Source organism: Mustelus asterias, chromosome 2, assembly GCF_964213995.1.
Source record: "Mustelus asterias chromosome 2, sMusAst1.hap1.1, whole genome shotgun sequence".
Taxonomy (NCBI): Eukaryota; Metazoa; Chordata; class Chondrichthyes; order Carcharhiniformes; family Triakidae; genus Mustelus; species Mustelus asterias.
Genome location: NC_135802.1, coordinates 86,139,356 through 86,155,063, shown reverse-complemented (window position 1 = coordinate 86,155,063; position 15,708 = coordinate 86,139,356). Strand labels below are relative to the sequence as shown.

Sequence of the window (15,708 nt, the reverse complement as noted above, 5' to 3'; positions counted from 1 at the left end):
GTCCAGCTGCAGGTCAGCTGGATAACACAGGAAGACCCAGGAAAAAAAAAGACCCAGGAGAAAATGTGAATGTTTCTCTGTGGTGCACCCTCGAGGATAGGGCGCAAAGTGACAGCTGCACCTCACAGACCTCCACTGCTGATAGTATGGGACTCCAATGCCTGAAACATGCTTCATCCCAGTCACAAAACACAGGCCGGAATTTTACCAGCACGCCCGCTCTGATTCTCGCAGAACGGTATTCTCCGTTGGCCTCGAGCAGGATCTTACGAGCCTCAGGCGGGCAAGGTGGTAAAATTCCGGCAAAAGTATCCGTTGAACCTTTTCCTTGTTTCAGAAGGAAAAACAACCAGAAAGAGCAAAGCTGGAAAAGTGATACATCTGCTTCATAGATTATTGCATTCAGCGACGCCTTGATGCATTTCTGTTTAGTAAAGAACATAATGATTTGCCATCAATTTGCGATGACAACAATGTCCTTTTAAATCCCTTCCCAGTTGTCTTTGTGCTTGTAACAACTGCTTTACAAATAAGATAGAATTTTGCCTTGTAACTTAAAAATTAATTTGATAAAGTACAATAACACTGTTACTGTGCTTGAAAGGTTTGACAAATTGAGTTAATAACTGTGCACTCTTATTATCATTTTCAGCTTGTCAGTTAAAAAGATGTTAAATATATCAAAGTGACAATTATGGATCTCGGTTCAGTATAATGTCATCTTTCTCATGAAAGATGAATCATTGTGGAATCAAAATTTCCCTGATGAAATATCTCACTAATTTATGGATTTTTATTTGAGTAATTTGGATTTCACTGGTCTTGCAAAGAAAGCTCTGAGCATTGCTACCCAAATAATAGCAGAAGCACATAGTAATAAAGAGCACATTTGTACACAACAATGGAATGTAAAGACATATAAAAAAAGGCAAAAAATGCATATCATCTAATACAGAATTAATGGAAATGTACTGAAAAGAACAGATAGCTGCACTAATTAGGATGGAACAATCAAACTAATATAAAATGTTGAATTCATACTGTGTTCCCAACATGTTTAGAAATTCCACATTCAGTGTTTGGATAATGAAGAAGTATTTCACTTTGATGGCTGCTGTGACAAATGCAAATAGCAGCAGATAAGCTTGGAAATTTGCAATGCATTTACAATTTTCTTGGTGGAAGCTGGTCTCTTCAGCAAAATGAGAATAAGTTCAGCGCCTGTAACTCAGCTCACTTTGAGTAGCATTGCTTTAAACATTCCAAAGTAAGAGTGGCCCTTTAAAAGTAGTTCTTGATTACGGGGACACTGATTATATGGAAAAGTGCTTGGTAAAATGTTTTTCTCAGTTATTTATGAACCTCTTCTGAGTTATTTATGGGATAGATTCTCACCAGAGGAATATACAAAAGAAAACCACTGTTTAGAACATCTTGATGATTGTTTCAGATTTTCTGATCCTCATTTGAGAATACACACAAAAGAGGATATTGGCACCATTGTAAAAGGTCAAAGAGTATAATGACACTGCAACAGTGTCAGTTGTGGCTCAGTTTGGTGGCACTCACACCTACTGAACCAGAAGGTTGTGTATTTAAGTTCTATGCTAAGAAACCTGAGCACAAAAATCTCATTGACACTCCAGTGCAGTGCCAAGAGAGTGCTGTGCTATCAGAAATGCTGAGCTTGATTCTCAATTCATAGCGCTGATCTCTGCGAGGAAGGGGGAGATGTCTGCTGGAACAGGAACATCAAAGGCAGACAGCAGCTGGGAAAGGATCTGCCTCTGCCTTGAATAAGAGAAGGTGGCAATAATTCAGAGGGCCAGAACCTCAATGCTCAGGGAATTGGCCAACACTGTGCCAGATCTTGCAGGAAAAACCTTGGTGGCAAAAATGTTTCCAGTTCAAAAGAAAATCTTGCAGCTCCCTGCATCGAACCAACAGCTGTGCCATAACGTGCACAGGTTCTGGGTTGGCAATTTCCCATGTGAATATCACCTACTGGCCCTCCTGGCCCGTTAATCAGCTCCTCAAGGAGTTTAATTGGAAGCGTGGTCCCAGCTCCCCACCTCCCATTTGGCATTGGGATCCAGTGACACCCTAAAATAATTTAATTTTCACTGTGCACCTGCATCCTTGCTTGCCCCCTCCTCTGCTTGTCTGCTCTCTTTGTAAAAGATGCAATGGCACTATTGTGGAGAAAAGCAGAGGAATTATCCTCGGAGTCCTGGTCTATACTTATCCCTCAATCGCAATCACTAAAAACAGATTATCTGCTCAGTATTATAATCATCTTTTACGATATGCTGTGCTTCCTACAATACAACAGTGAATGCATTTTAAAAACATTTTGTTCATTGGCAAGTGTTTTGAGGTGCCCTGAGGTCATTGAAAGCATTATATCAGTCTTTCTTCAGCAGTTGAAAGAAAATAAACCTTACAGGAATTCACAAAACAGATTTTGTCAGTTTACACTGTGTCCAAACAATCCATCACTGAATTAATATGCATATGCTCAGCATGTCCAAACAGAAATGAACATAACAATTAAGATAAAAATTAAGATAATCTTTATCTTATTAAGTATAAGTTCTGTTCCTAATATGGAGCTTGTCCATATCAAAGGGCACATGATGAACTCTGTAATTGGGACCTGGTTATACAGTGAGGGTGGTTTCCCCGAACCTCAGTTAAATGTCTGACGTGATAAGCCTCCAATTACCTGGCTCACCCAGCTTTCATATTTCAGGTAACCAACCTTATTGTGTTTGAGATGGAACTTCCCTCCAACTCCAAGAGGAAGTCCTTTAGAGCTGCCAGTCACTCGAAGGTCAGCAGCTCTGCACATTGTCAGTGCCAGCAGGAGCACAGGCTCTGCTGGTGCAGCAGGGAGGCAGCCATCAGCAATGGACTCAAGACATTCAGGTACATTGAAGATCTCGCTAGGGCCAGGCTGACGAGCCCATGAGGAGAGGGGGAGGGGCACATTGGATAGGGTGGGATGGGAGTGGTGAGAAGCAACACTTGGGAAGGTGCCTTTGGAGGCTCAGTACGCGGCACATTCCCCAGCCCCCCAAAACACACACACACCACACATACACACACACACAACATTTAATTAAATTTGCAAAGTGCTGTAAATGGAGCTGTTATGAAGAATAAGAATCCTCAGATCAGAGTGTGAGTAATCTCAATAGAGGCAAATATATTTTTTAAATGTTAATACAGGTGCTTAAAGGCATCTCCAATTTTAATATTAATGTATTCAAAATACAATTTTTATAAAGCAAAATGGCACATGATTGAGGTAAGTTACCTAATATATAGTACAATACATGGCTTTCAAGTTAATAAGGAAAGCTCAAAGGTTTCAAGATGCCTACTGATGTTATTTTTTATTTTGTATAAGGAGGCTGAAAGAAAAGTACAAAATCTAACAACACTCTTAACATTTAAAACCTTCTTTTGTATGAATTCATTATTATTTGTTTCCTTTTTTTGTATTTTTAGAACCTTTACAATGTTTCATGAAAAGCAGCAAATCCAATAGGAAGAGGCACTGAGGGTGGCAGGGGTGCAGAATGTGGGGGACTTGAAAGTCCATCACTAATAATGGCATGATACTGCCACTACTGACTGAGCTGGCCAAGTCCTGAACGATATAGCTGCTAGACTGGGCCCGTAGCAGGTGGTGAGGGAAGCAACAAGAGGGAAAAGCTTACTTGGTCTTGTTCTCATCAATCTACCTGTCACAGATGCATCTGTCCATGACAGTATTAATAGGAGTGATCACCGCTCACTCCTTGTGGAGACAAAGTCCAATCTTCACGTTGAGGATACCCTCCATCGTGTTGCATAGCACTATCATGCTAAACAGGGTAGGTTTAGAACAGAGCTAGAAGCTCTAAACTGGGCATCCATGAGGCACTGTGGACCATCAGTAGCAACAGAATTGTTTTCAAATTTAAACTTAACCTCATGGCCAAGCACATCCCCCATTCTACCATTACCATCAAGCTGTGGGATCAACCCTGGTTCAATGAAGTGTACAGGAGGGCATTCCTCATTCCTAAAAATGAGGTGTCTGCCTGGTGAAGCTACAACACAAGACTCTTTGCATGCTAAACAGCATAAGCAGCAATTTATAGACAGAGCTAAGCAAGCCCACAATGAACAGATGAAAACAAAGCTCTTCTGTCTTACCACATCCAGTCGTAAGTGATGGTGGAATGATAAACAACTCAGTGGAGGAGGAGGCTCCATAAATATCCCCATCCTCAATGAGCCGGTGCCCAGCACATCAGTGCAGAAGACAAGCTGAAGCATTTTCAACAGTCTTCAGCCAGAAGTGGTGAATGGATGATCCAACTCAGCTTTATCCTGAGATCCCCAGCATCATGGAAGCCAGTCTCCAGCCAACTCAATTCACTCCATGCTGAAGGCACTGGACACTGCTAAAGGCAATGGGCCCTGACAATATTCCAGCAATAATGCTGAAGACTTGTGCCCCAGAACTTTCCATGCCCCGCAATCTAGAAACATTGCTCAGGTGTGTCCTGTCCACAAAAGGCAGGACAATTCCAACCCAGCCAATCATTGCCCCGAAGAGCTGAGCTCCAGAGGTGAAGTGAGAATGACTGCTTTTGACATCACGACAGTGTTTGACCACGTGTGGCATCAAGGAATCCCAGTTAAACTGAAGTCGATGCGAATTGGGGGAAAACTCTCCATCATTTGTATTAAAAAGCTCAAAGGAAGATGATTGTGGTCATTGGAGATCAATCGTCTCAGTCCGAGGGCATCACTGCTGGAAGTTCTCAAAGTGGGGATGCTCGCTGATGATTGGGCAATGTCCAGCACCATTTGCGCCTCCTCAGATACTGCCAGGTAATGTCCATCTCCAACAAGAGAGAATCTAACCATCTCCCCTTGACATTCAATGACACCACCATCACTGAATCTGCATCCATCAACATCCTGAGGATTACCATTGACTTGAAACTAAACTGGACTAGCCATAAACATACTGTGGCTACAGGAGCAGGTTAGAGGCTAGGAATTTTGCTTTGGGTAACTCACCTCCTGATTCCCCAAATTCTGTCCACCATCTACAAGACACAAGTCAGGAGTGTGATGGAATATTGTCCACTTACCTGGGTGAGTGTAGCTCCAACAACACTGGAGAAGTGAGACAGCATCCAGGATAAAGCAGCCTGCTTGTTTGCACCTCATTCACTATCTTTAATATTCATTGACACATTGACACATAAGTGGCAGAATTGTCTATCATCTCCAAGATGCACCACAGCTAACCACCAAGATTCATTTGACAGCACTTTTCAAACCCACAACACCTATGACCTAGATGGAAAAAGCCATGGGAACACCATCACCTGAAAGTTTCCCCAAGCCACAAACCGTCCTGACTTGGAACTATATCATCATTCCTTCACTGCCACTGGGTCAAAACCCAGGAGCTTCCTATAAGTGCTGTGGGTTCCAGAAGGTGGTGCACCACCCCCGTCTCAAGGGCAACAAATTCTGGCCCAGCCAGTGATGATCGCATGCTGCGAAAGAAGAAAAGAAATCCTATGCTGAATGTTGTTTCTATTATTTTTGTCCAGCGAGTGATTTTACTTCAAGCTGCTTTCTTCAGTTAAGCGCTGTAGGGTATGGTGGAGGTCAATGTCAAAATGGTGCACACTGCTCATTTCTTCACTCTCTGTCACAAGATCACTTGTATTGGGCATGACAGACAATGTCAGAGTCTTCTTGCCCCAAGGAAGAAGCATTCCATCTGGTCGCCTCACTTTGAACTGACAGAACCCATTATAATCAGGCTGTTGCACTTTACAGTGCCAGAAATGGAAGCTTCAACCTTCTGCCACTTACTTTTGAAAACCTACAAAATGGCTGGTTTAGTTTAGTTAACCTTTCTCTAACTGCGTAAAATAGAGAGATTCAAATTTGAATGAATCATCCATTGTGCTTTCATTTGCTAGTATAAATGGCATATTCTATCACATCAAAATTCAATATCCTACATTTACATACTACTTAGCACAGTCCACAGAGTTGCCACTTTAAGGGAAATTTTAAATCTCCATGCTTAATTTCCAATCTGTAGCAATTTTAAGCTGTGGTTTAATCAGGTGCCTGTGGGTACCCACCTGGTCCTACATTTATGCAAATCAGGATCCTATGATGTGAAGAGTTGGCATTGCAACTGCTAATAGGGTGGTTAATGAAACCTGGTTGGTAGGAAGCAGAAGTCCTGTTGGACCACTGGTAAACACTCCTATGCAAGGACAGAATTGTTCCTCATGATTTTACAATGTAAGTTTGGGCCTCCATTGTCCCGTGCTTCCTACCATGATGTTTGCCAACTCACCCTGCCATCCCCCCTCCCCCCCCCCTCCAACTACACTCTACAACTTAGCCGACTCCCCATGGGCAGACATCAGCTGGATGTTCTTCAAGTCACAACAACTGCCAGCAATTTGTTTGCCCATTGGGCAGCATGATGGCACAGTGGTTAGCCCTGCTGCCTCACAGCGCCAGGGACCCAGGTTCAATTCCGGCCTTGGATCATTGTCTGTGTGGAGTCTGCACATTCTCCCTGTGTCTGCGTGGGTTTCCTCCGGTGCTCTGGTTTCCTCCTACAGTCCAAAGGTTGATTGGTCATGCTAAATTGCCCCTTAGTGTTGGGGGATTAGCAGGATAAATGTGTGGGGATGCGGGAATAGGGCCTGGGTGGGATTGTGGTCAGTGCAGACTCGATGGACCAAATGGCCTCCTTCTGTACTGCAGGGATTCTATGATTCTATGAGTGGACAGCAGGCCTGTATTTGGAAATGAGGTCTGGCTGTTAAAATCCCATCAAGGACTTAAAATTCCTCTCTACCTTTTTTTCAGTTTCCTCCAATTTTCTCTCCATTTCTGATGGCACTGGCTAATTTTTAGTATACAATACAATGGGCATTGACTGTCCGCTCATACTTCACTTCTACTGGGAGTACGAGGCAGCTGTCAAATCTGAGTCTGATCATGGCTTTACTTGACACACATGTTTTCCAGAGTGGAAGTCCTATTGAATTTCCCCTACCTAGTCAAGGAAAATGAAGTCAAATATCACCTTCACCCTTAGCCTGACTTAACTCTGCTTATCCAGCAGAGCCCAGAAATCAAGTGCCTATGAGCCTATCCAGCACAGCTCGGCACTGATAATGTATTTTCAAATTGAACCATCTGCTGAGCCAAATACTTTTACCACTCTGTTAGCACCAACAGGAAATGTAAAATAATTTAAATAGATTACATGATTATTTACAAATCATTCCCCATAAATCAATTAAAACATTTGCTCAAACTTCTCTTTTCTGAATTTCACTGAACTATATGAGCAATGTCATTAATCTACATTTTCACTTCAAGTGCCAACTAACCTGGTCATCTTTTCTAGCATCTTCTTTCTTGTCAAATTTCAACTTTCTAATAGTTGTGCCCTCCCCCACCCTTAAATTATGATACTATTATGCTACAGAATATTTTAGCTGTTAGTTAATTTAGCTTTCATTTGGAGCCGTTGCATTCCGACACTCCTTTAGGTTTGTACTTGTTATTCTTGTGCCATGTTCTGTATTGAACTACTTTCTGCCTTTGCTAGTCCTGTGACTATAATCTGTATTTTGCTGTGAGAACTTCACAGCATTCCCAGGGGAGAGAGCCTCCAGTCAGTAACGGTGCTCTGCTCACAAGGAAAAAACTGCTGCAGTTCTACTTAAATTAAACATCAAAGCACTGTTGTATAACACCAGGCTCTGACAGCCAAATGCTTTCATGCCTTTCAGTATGACAGCTTATTGGCAGATTTACTTTACCGATGCTGATGTGATATGACTTGTAATAATTTTATTTTCCAGAAATATGGTTTTCAGATTGTCTCATTTGCAGTAATAAATGTAACATCATTCAGTGCCATAATTCAAACCATCTTCTCTTAATCAGGCCATTCTAATAAGCAAAGAATATCTCTTCTCCTCTTGATATACAGCTGAACATTGAGCAGAAGGTTTTTACTGGATGAAGACATGACAGTAGTGGAAGTAAAATGGTGGGGAAAGCCTCCCGTTTAGTACCTGCTCTCAATTTTCCCTGCACCACTTTAAAAAAAAAAATTCATGGGATAAGAGCATCACTAGTAAGGTCAACATTTATTTACCATTCCTAATTACCACTGAGAAGGTAGTGTTGAGCTACCTTTTTGAACCACTGTGGTGTAAGTACATCCACAATGCCTTTAGGAAGCAAGGTTCCAGAATTCTGACCTGCTTCATTAAAGGCACTGTGATATAGTACCTACTCAGGATAGTGTGTGACTTGGAGGGGAACTTGCAGATGTTGGTATTCCCATACATCTGTTGCCCTTACCCTGCTAGGTCGTAGAAGTTGCAGGTATGGAAGGTACTGTCGAAGGAGCCTTGGCACACTACTTGGGAAGGATCTGCAACCGGTGCCTGACGTGGCTTCCAGATTCATCAGGTAGTCCCTTTAAGATGCACATTGGGGTCCTATGATGTACACAGGACCTGCATGCTATTTTGGAACACAGGTGGATGGAGCTTGCAAATGAATTGAAAAGGAGCAAAATGTCCATTTTGTTTTGGAGCTGGGAGAAACAGGAGTGCTCCTCTGTGGTTCATCTAAATAACGGGAACTTCCCCCATTCAGGAATGTCCCTTCCTCCACATCCTGACTTACATTGATATTGGCTAGGGTGGACTGCCTGATAATACCTGGTCGGTAACTAATGAGCTGCAGCTGGCACCCACTTGGTGCCCAATGCGCGTCAGGAGTGTTATAAAATAGAATAAGATTTGACATCACACCATGTAATGAGCTATTAGGAGAGATGAGACCAAAGCATGGCTGATAATGTAGATTTTTGAGAAGCATATAAAGGAGAGAGGGAGCAAGAGAGAGAGAGAGAGGCAGGAAGACAGAGTTTTAGAGAGAGTAATCCAGAATATAGGGTCTTGGCAGCTGTAAACACATGAAGGGGTTTTTTCACCTTTCTTGCTGACTGGACTAACCTCTTCTCTAAGCTACGAAACTGGTTTTTGTATCTTATTATTAAATCAAGCTTACTAAATTAGAGGGTAAGAGAGAAATAAGAATTGATATACCCACCAGGTATAAATGATTTGCCCCAATCTGTATGTGTAAAGAATGATGTAACAGTCTCCACCAAAGAATTGTCCATAGGTACTAGGGTCAACAGGAATCCGACCATTGCTCTCAACTCGCCAAATCTAGAAGAGAGAAATTTGAAAATATATCCATTCAAATACACATCTCAATAAAAAGCACTATGCAACTTTAAATTGTCTCAGTTTATCACACAGCTGGTGAAGAATGTCAGTGAAGGAGCTGCGCTATGTGAATAAGTTTTGATTTTGACACAATAGGCGGGATTTTACAGCCTCACTCGTCCCGAAACCACCAAATCCCATCCGAGATCAACGAACCTTTCCATGGTCTGCCCCTCACCCACTCCCGATTCCCGTGGCGAGTGGGACAGTAAACATCCGGCCATGGAATCAAAATAAAAATGAAAGCCTGCACTGACACATGTTCCAAAGTGCTTCATATGTAATGAATTACTTTTGAGCTATAATCACTACCATGTATCAAGAAAAATAATTACCTGCAGAGTGTGGTGATAATGGCATTAAACTAGCAATCTGGAGACTAAAGATAATGCTTTGTGGATATCGGTTCAAATCCCATCCTAATTAGCTGCTGGAATTTAAATTCAATGAATCAATAAATGCACGGAATTTAAAAAAATATGAAACTGAAAGGCTAGTCACAATAATGATGATCATGAAACAATCATTAATTGTTATAAAAACCGACCCGGTTCACTAATGTCCTTCAGTGAAGGAAATCTATCATTGCTTGGTCTGGCCTACATATGACTGTAGACCTACAGCAACGTGTTTGATTCTTTATTGCTCTCAGAGGCAATTAGGGACAGGCAACAGATGCTGATCTTGCTATTGACACTAACATCACAGCAAAGAATTAAGAAAAAGGCACAGGGGATGATTTTTATAGGGCACTGGTGAGGCAACACCAAGAGTATTGTGTGCAGTTTTGGTGTCCTTATCTGAGGAAGGATGTCCTTGCTATGAGGGAGTGCAGCGAAGTTTTACCAGGCTGATTCCTGGGATGACAGGTCTGTCATATGAGGGGAGACTAAGTCGGTTAGGATTGTATTCATAGGAATTTAGAAGAGTGAAAAGGGATCTCAATTAAACTTATAAAATTCTAACAGGGTTAGACAGGATAGACTCAGAAAGAATATTCCGAATGGTGGGGGAGTCCAGAACTTGGGGTCATTTTTGAGGATAAGAGGTAAACCTTTTAGAATTGAGGTGAGGAGAAATTTCTTCACCCAGAGAGTTGTGAATGTGTGGAATTCACTACCACCGAATGTAGTTGAGGCCAAAGCGTTGTCTGATTTCAAGAAGAAATTAGATATAGCTCTTGGGCTAAAGGGATCAAAGCATATGAAAGCGGGAGCAGGATATTGAATTTGATGATCAGCCATGATCATAATGAATGGTGGAGCAGGCTTGAAGGGCCTAATATCCTGCTCCTGCTTCTGGTTTTTATGTTTCTATGTTTACTGCTAGGCAAGGTCAGTAATGAGTTAGCCATCTTATGCCTGTTCAATTTTCCTTCACTACAGTGTTGAGGCATTAAACTAAAATCCTGTCTACCCTCTACCCTGGGCGGCACAGTAGCACAGTGGTTAGCACTGCTGCTTCACAGCTCCAGGGATCTGGGTTCAATTCCTGGCTTGGAGTTTGCACATTCTCCTCGTGTCTGCGTGGGTTTCCTCCGGGTGCTCCGGTTTCCTCCCACAGTCCAAAGATGTGCAGGTTAGGTTGATTAGCCAGGTTAAAAATTGCCCCTTAGAGTCCTGAGATGCGTAGGTTAGAGGGATTAGCGGGTAAATATGTGGGGGTAGGGCCTGGGTGGGATTGTGGTCGATGCAGACTCGATGGGCTGAATGGCCTCCTTCTGCACTGTAGGGTTTCTATGATTCATGTGGAAGATTTTAAGGCAATTTTGAATAGCAGGAATTTTCCTGGTGTCCTGACAAAGGTTTATCCCTCAATCAGTATCAGTAAAACAGATAATCTGTTCATTTAGATCATATTATTCATGGGATCTCGATACATCAAATTTGGCAGCCATGTTTATCTATGTTGCAAAAAGTTACCATATCAAAATATATTTTATTACCTGCAACTCTGGGGTCATAAAAGACTATTTTTGGGAAACTTTTTTTTTGTTATCTGTTTACCTCGGTTACAATAGTCTCCTCTGCTGCTGTATAATCCTATTCTTGCCAAACCCAAAATAAACAGTTCCCATACAGCAGAAGGGAGAATCACAGTAAGAGGCAACTCCATGCACTCTTCAGCAACAAATGACAAAGTGACACTGACAAAGTCCTCTCAAGTTCAAACTCCCTCTCAAACTGGCATGGAGAAAACTACAAAAGGGTGAGGCAGATTTTAAGAATTTAAATTCTGATAACTTTTCTTTGTCACTGAGGTTCATTACCATCATAAAGTCATCAACCCAAAGAAATCAGCCAAAATCATTAACAGCCCTAACTATAACTTAATTATAGCTAATTGCCTACTAATTGTGAAAAACATAAATCACCTAACCACCACAGAAACAAATGATCATCAGTCATTATTGACTGATAGTGTAGTAACAGTTTTGATTCGCTTCTCGGCCTTTTGGCTAAGATCAAGTGTAGTTATGCGGATGCTGCACTTGGTTGAGGTCATTAGGTTACATTGACGCTTCATATGTTTCATATGAAGCAATTTTTAAAAGCGGTATCTCGGCCTTTTGGCTAAGATGCAAATGAGCTCAAGTCTTGGAGGAGGAATTGCTTCCCCTCCTCCAATCAGCTTGGCTCATGTAGATCAGGCCCATGACAGGGTAAATGGTCGCTTGCCCTGTCTTGCCAGCCTGGATCGGAAATGTCTCAACTTGTTGAGACTCTGAATTGGACTTGATTTGATTGAATTGAAAAAGTATTTAAAAAAAACAGTTTTGATTGTGTAACTGATTTTATACTATTCTGTTTGTGCCCTGTGATATCATAGAGTTGTTTCTGATGATAGCTAAGCTTCCCCTGGTGTTAATGGGGCAGTAACAGGCTCAAAATATTGTTTCATTAAAACCTACGATGAATCCAGCTCCATTTCAAAAGGGCCTTTCACTGGATGTCCTCAGTGGTTCCCCATTTGAGGTGATGGTCTCTTTTAATATGGAAGTTAGGTTCTATGACATAAACAGGACCCTAATTGCCATACCTGAACTGTGTCTGCACTGTGCAAACTGCTTGCAGCTCCAAAGAGGCGCGGCACAATCAAGTTAAGTTTTGAATTATTTTGTGGATCACAGGAAGACCATGGCGTTCCACCTTGGAACTCTACTCTCTGCAATAGCAATCCCCTTCCCCAGAACCTACCTCACCAGGGACCACCCTGGCCTGCTCTGTGGGGTCTCAATCCAATAATGCAACATATTTGGCACTGTACAGTCTATTTAAGTGAAGTTGTTGCCACAACCCATGGCCGGCTAATATCCTTCCAAAATAGTTTGCCCAGAAAGTCAAAATTGACCTCAATGCCCTTAGTTTAATTAGCAAATACTTCTCTCAGAAAAGAGGATTCCTCTAACTTAGAATGGCGAGGGTGCAAATAGAACAGCCCGGGCTGGTGGGATTTAGCACTGGATCATCATTTTGCAGGCTGACCACTCAGCTCAGACATAAAAGTCAGTGATGCAGTTTTAGCAATGCTAGGCTGGGAGGACCCTCTCCAAACATAGAGGATTATCTGCCTAAAGATCCATAGGCTGCAATGTGACCAACGGAAGATGACTCAGGACTCAATGGTGAGTTCAGCAATTTTAGATTTTGACTATTTTCCTCCATTTTAAACTTAAAAAAAAATATTCCATACATGTGATGCCTCAATGCAAAACACCTCTCTTCCTCTCTGACACCAAGCCATCTATTGTTTGCTCTTAAAGTTGCTACTTCCTGTTGCAGTTTTTACATTCTCCCTCCTTTTCAGTTCTGACGAAGAGTCTAGGACCGATACTTTGGGGCAAATTTTCCTGTCCCACCACGGGAATCGTAGCAGGCGAGGGGTGGACCATGGAAAAGTCAGCTGACCTCGGGTGGGATTTTCTGGTTTTGTGGCGAACTTGGCTGTAAAATCCTGCCTATCAACTCTGTTTCTCTCCTGATAAATGCTGAGACCTGCTGAGGTTTTCCAGCATCTTCTGTTCTTCTTTCATACATTCTAGTTCTGTTGAGTCACATATATTCAGCACTACTGGAACTAGTGTAACATCGAGTCACTTCCAATGCTACAGATTACACTCTTCTCATGTGAAAGGTTCAATAATCTAAAAAGTACACAAGTGCATAAAAGCAAGACTGGGATCATGATAATGCACCCACAACATGCAAGGCTTGCCATTAACATTGTGCCAATTTGTCTATTTCCATATGGTTTAAAATGGAAAACAAGGGAAAAAAACCTTTCTGCATGATGGAACTCTGCTTCTCGATAACAGCAAACTTGTGTTAAAACAGGGTTTAAGTTAGAGGAAAGAGAGAGGGGTTGATTTGATTTATTATTGTCACATGTATTAGTGAAAAGTATTGTTTCTTGCGCGCTATACAGGCAAAGCATACTGTTCATAGAGAAGGAAAGGAGAGTGTGCAGAATGTAGTGTTACAGTCATAGCTAGAGTGTAGAGAAAAATCAACTTAATGCAAGGTAGGTCCATTCAAAAATCTGGCAGCAAGAAAGAAGCTGTTCTTGAGTCTGTAGGTAGATGTCCTCAGACTTTTGTATCTTTTTCCCAATGGAAGAAGGTGGAATAGAGAATGTCTGGGGTGCGTAGGGTCATTAATTATGGGTTGGTGGGAGAGGAGAGGTATCTAACTGATCTCTGCTTTTATATCCACACTTCAAACTAATTTATCAAAGCAGTCACCAGCAGTTCAATCTGAAGGTAACCTGCAGTATGGATTGATCCAGTGCTGTACTGGGTCAGCAGAATCAGTGAGGACCATGTCACAATGAAACAACATTTACTGACAGCCTCCACTATCTGCCATCCAAGAAAGTGTATAGCCCATGAAATGATGGATTTGACTCAATGATCATTGCTGATGGCTGGTACAGATGTAGCTGCAGATGACCTCATTATAACCAGATAAGAGAAGGACAAATCACCCACCCAGGGCTTCCACTTTTGATCACAATCCAGAAATTCTGTTTGAAATATGGGCAGCATGGTGGCACAGCGGTTAGCATTACTGCCTCACAGCGCTAGGGACCTGGGTTCAATTCTGACCTTGGGTGACTGTCTGTGTGGAGTTTGCACGTTCTCCCCGTGTCTGCGTGGTTTCCCTCCGGGTGCTCTGGTTGCCTCCCATGGTCCAAAGATGTGTGGAAAATGTTCATTGGCCATGCTAAATTCCACATGGTATCAGGAGATTAGCAGGGTAAACATGTGGGGTTACAGGGAAAGGTCCTGGTAGGATTGTTGATGGTGCAAGCTTGATAAGCTGAAAGGTCTCCTTCTGCACCACAGGATTCTATGATTCTGTACATTTATATGGACTCTAACTAAACAGAAGATCAGGGTTGCATGTAATGGCCACAAGATCAAAGAGCCTCTTAAGAGACACACACGGCTGGTTATGAAGAATAGCCAATTGAATGAGATTCTGCAGTGTTTCTGTGGAAGCCACCACTTTCAGGAAAGCAAGGACAAGCTGGTGGAGAAATTTAATCTTAGAACTGCACTAAAGCAGAGTCTCTGAAATTAATTGGTATTGTTAAAATTTAGCTCCTCAGACCATTATTATCCAATTTCCTCATGACACAGTCATTTTATGTCAGCACACATACATACATGTCTTCAAACACATTTTCACTCTCTCTGTTTCATGTGAGGACTGTGAGTTACCTCTGTCTTTCCAGAACCGTCATCCACCATGTTATGATTTGCAGCCATCTGAGGACAGGTGTGCAGCTTTGAAGCATCAAATTTAACCTGCTTGATTTTTGCAATTGTCTCAGTGACGTAAACTTTTCCAAATCCTTCGCTTTGACCTTTGTCTTTCCAATTTTTAAAGAACTGTTTGAAGGTTGGAGTTTCGCCTCCTTCAGGAAGTACTTGAATCTACAGTGGAAAACAAAGCTTTATGTTGATGCTGCAGCAAATTAAGAAACAATGGTAGAAGAAAATTTAACAACCTCATCACCTATTTTGGTGTTAGCCTTTTCGATTGTAGCAGCTGAAAGAATGTCAACTACACAGGCACTGAAATGTAGGCAGGTGGTGTACCCCACTTATTGTGGGGATAATTAACCCGATAAACTAAACATCAAATGCTAATAAACCAGTAATGGTGTCTGAGCAAACCAAATGCACTAACATGTATATAAGGATCATAGGTTTGTTTAGACACTAGGAAGAGTTTGTACAGAAAAATTAACATACATTAATGTTCTTGGTATTTTGTGTGCAACTAAAGTTTTCCAGGTATCTTTGATCCAATTCAAATTTACTCTCCAT

At 41.9% G+C, this 15,708-nt stretch overlaps 1 protein-coding gene and 1 pseudogene across 1 annotated transcript in view; one reads left to right on the top strand and one right to left on the bottom strand.

The window, feature by feature from the left end:
- scin (scinderin) overlaps positions 1-15,708 on the bottom strand; it is a 148,852-nt gene that overhangs the window by 28,496 nt on the left and 104,648 nt on the right. The gene's annotated exons all lie outside the window — the stretch shown is intronic.
- Positions 11,813-12,014, top strand: LOC144481641 (U2 spliceosomal RNA; annotated as a pseudogene).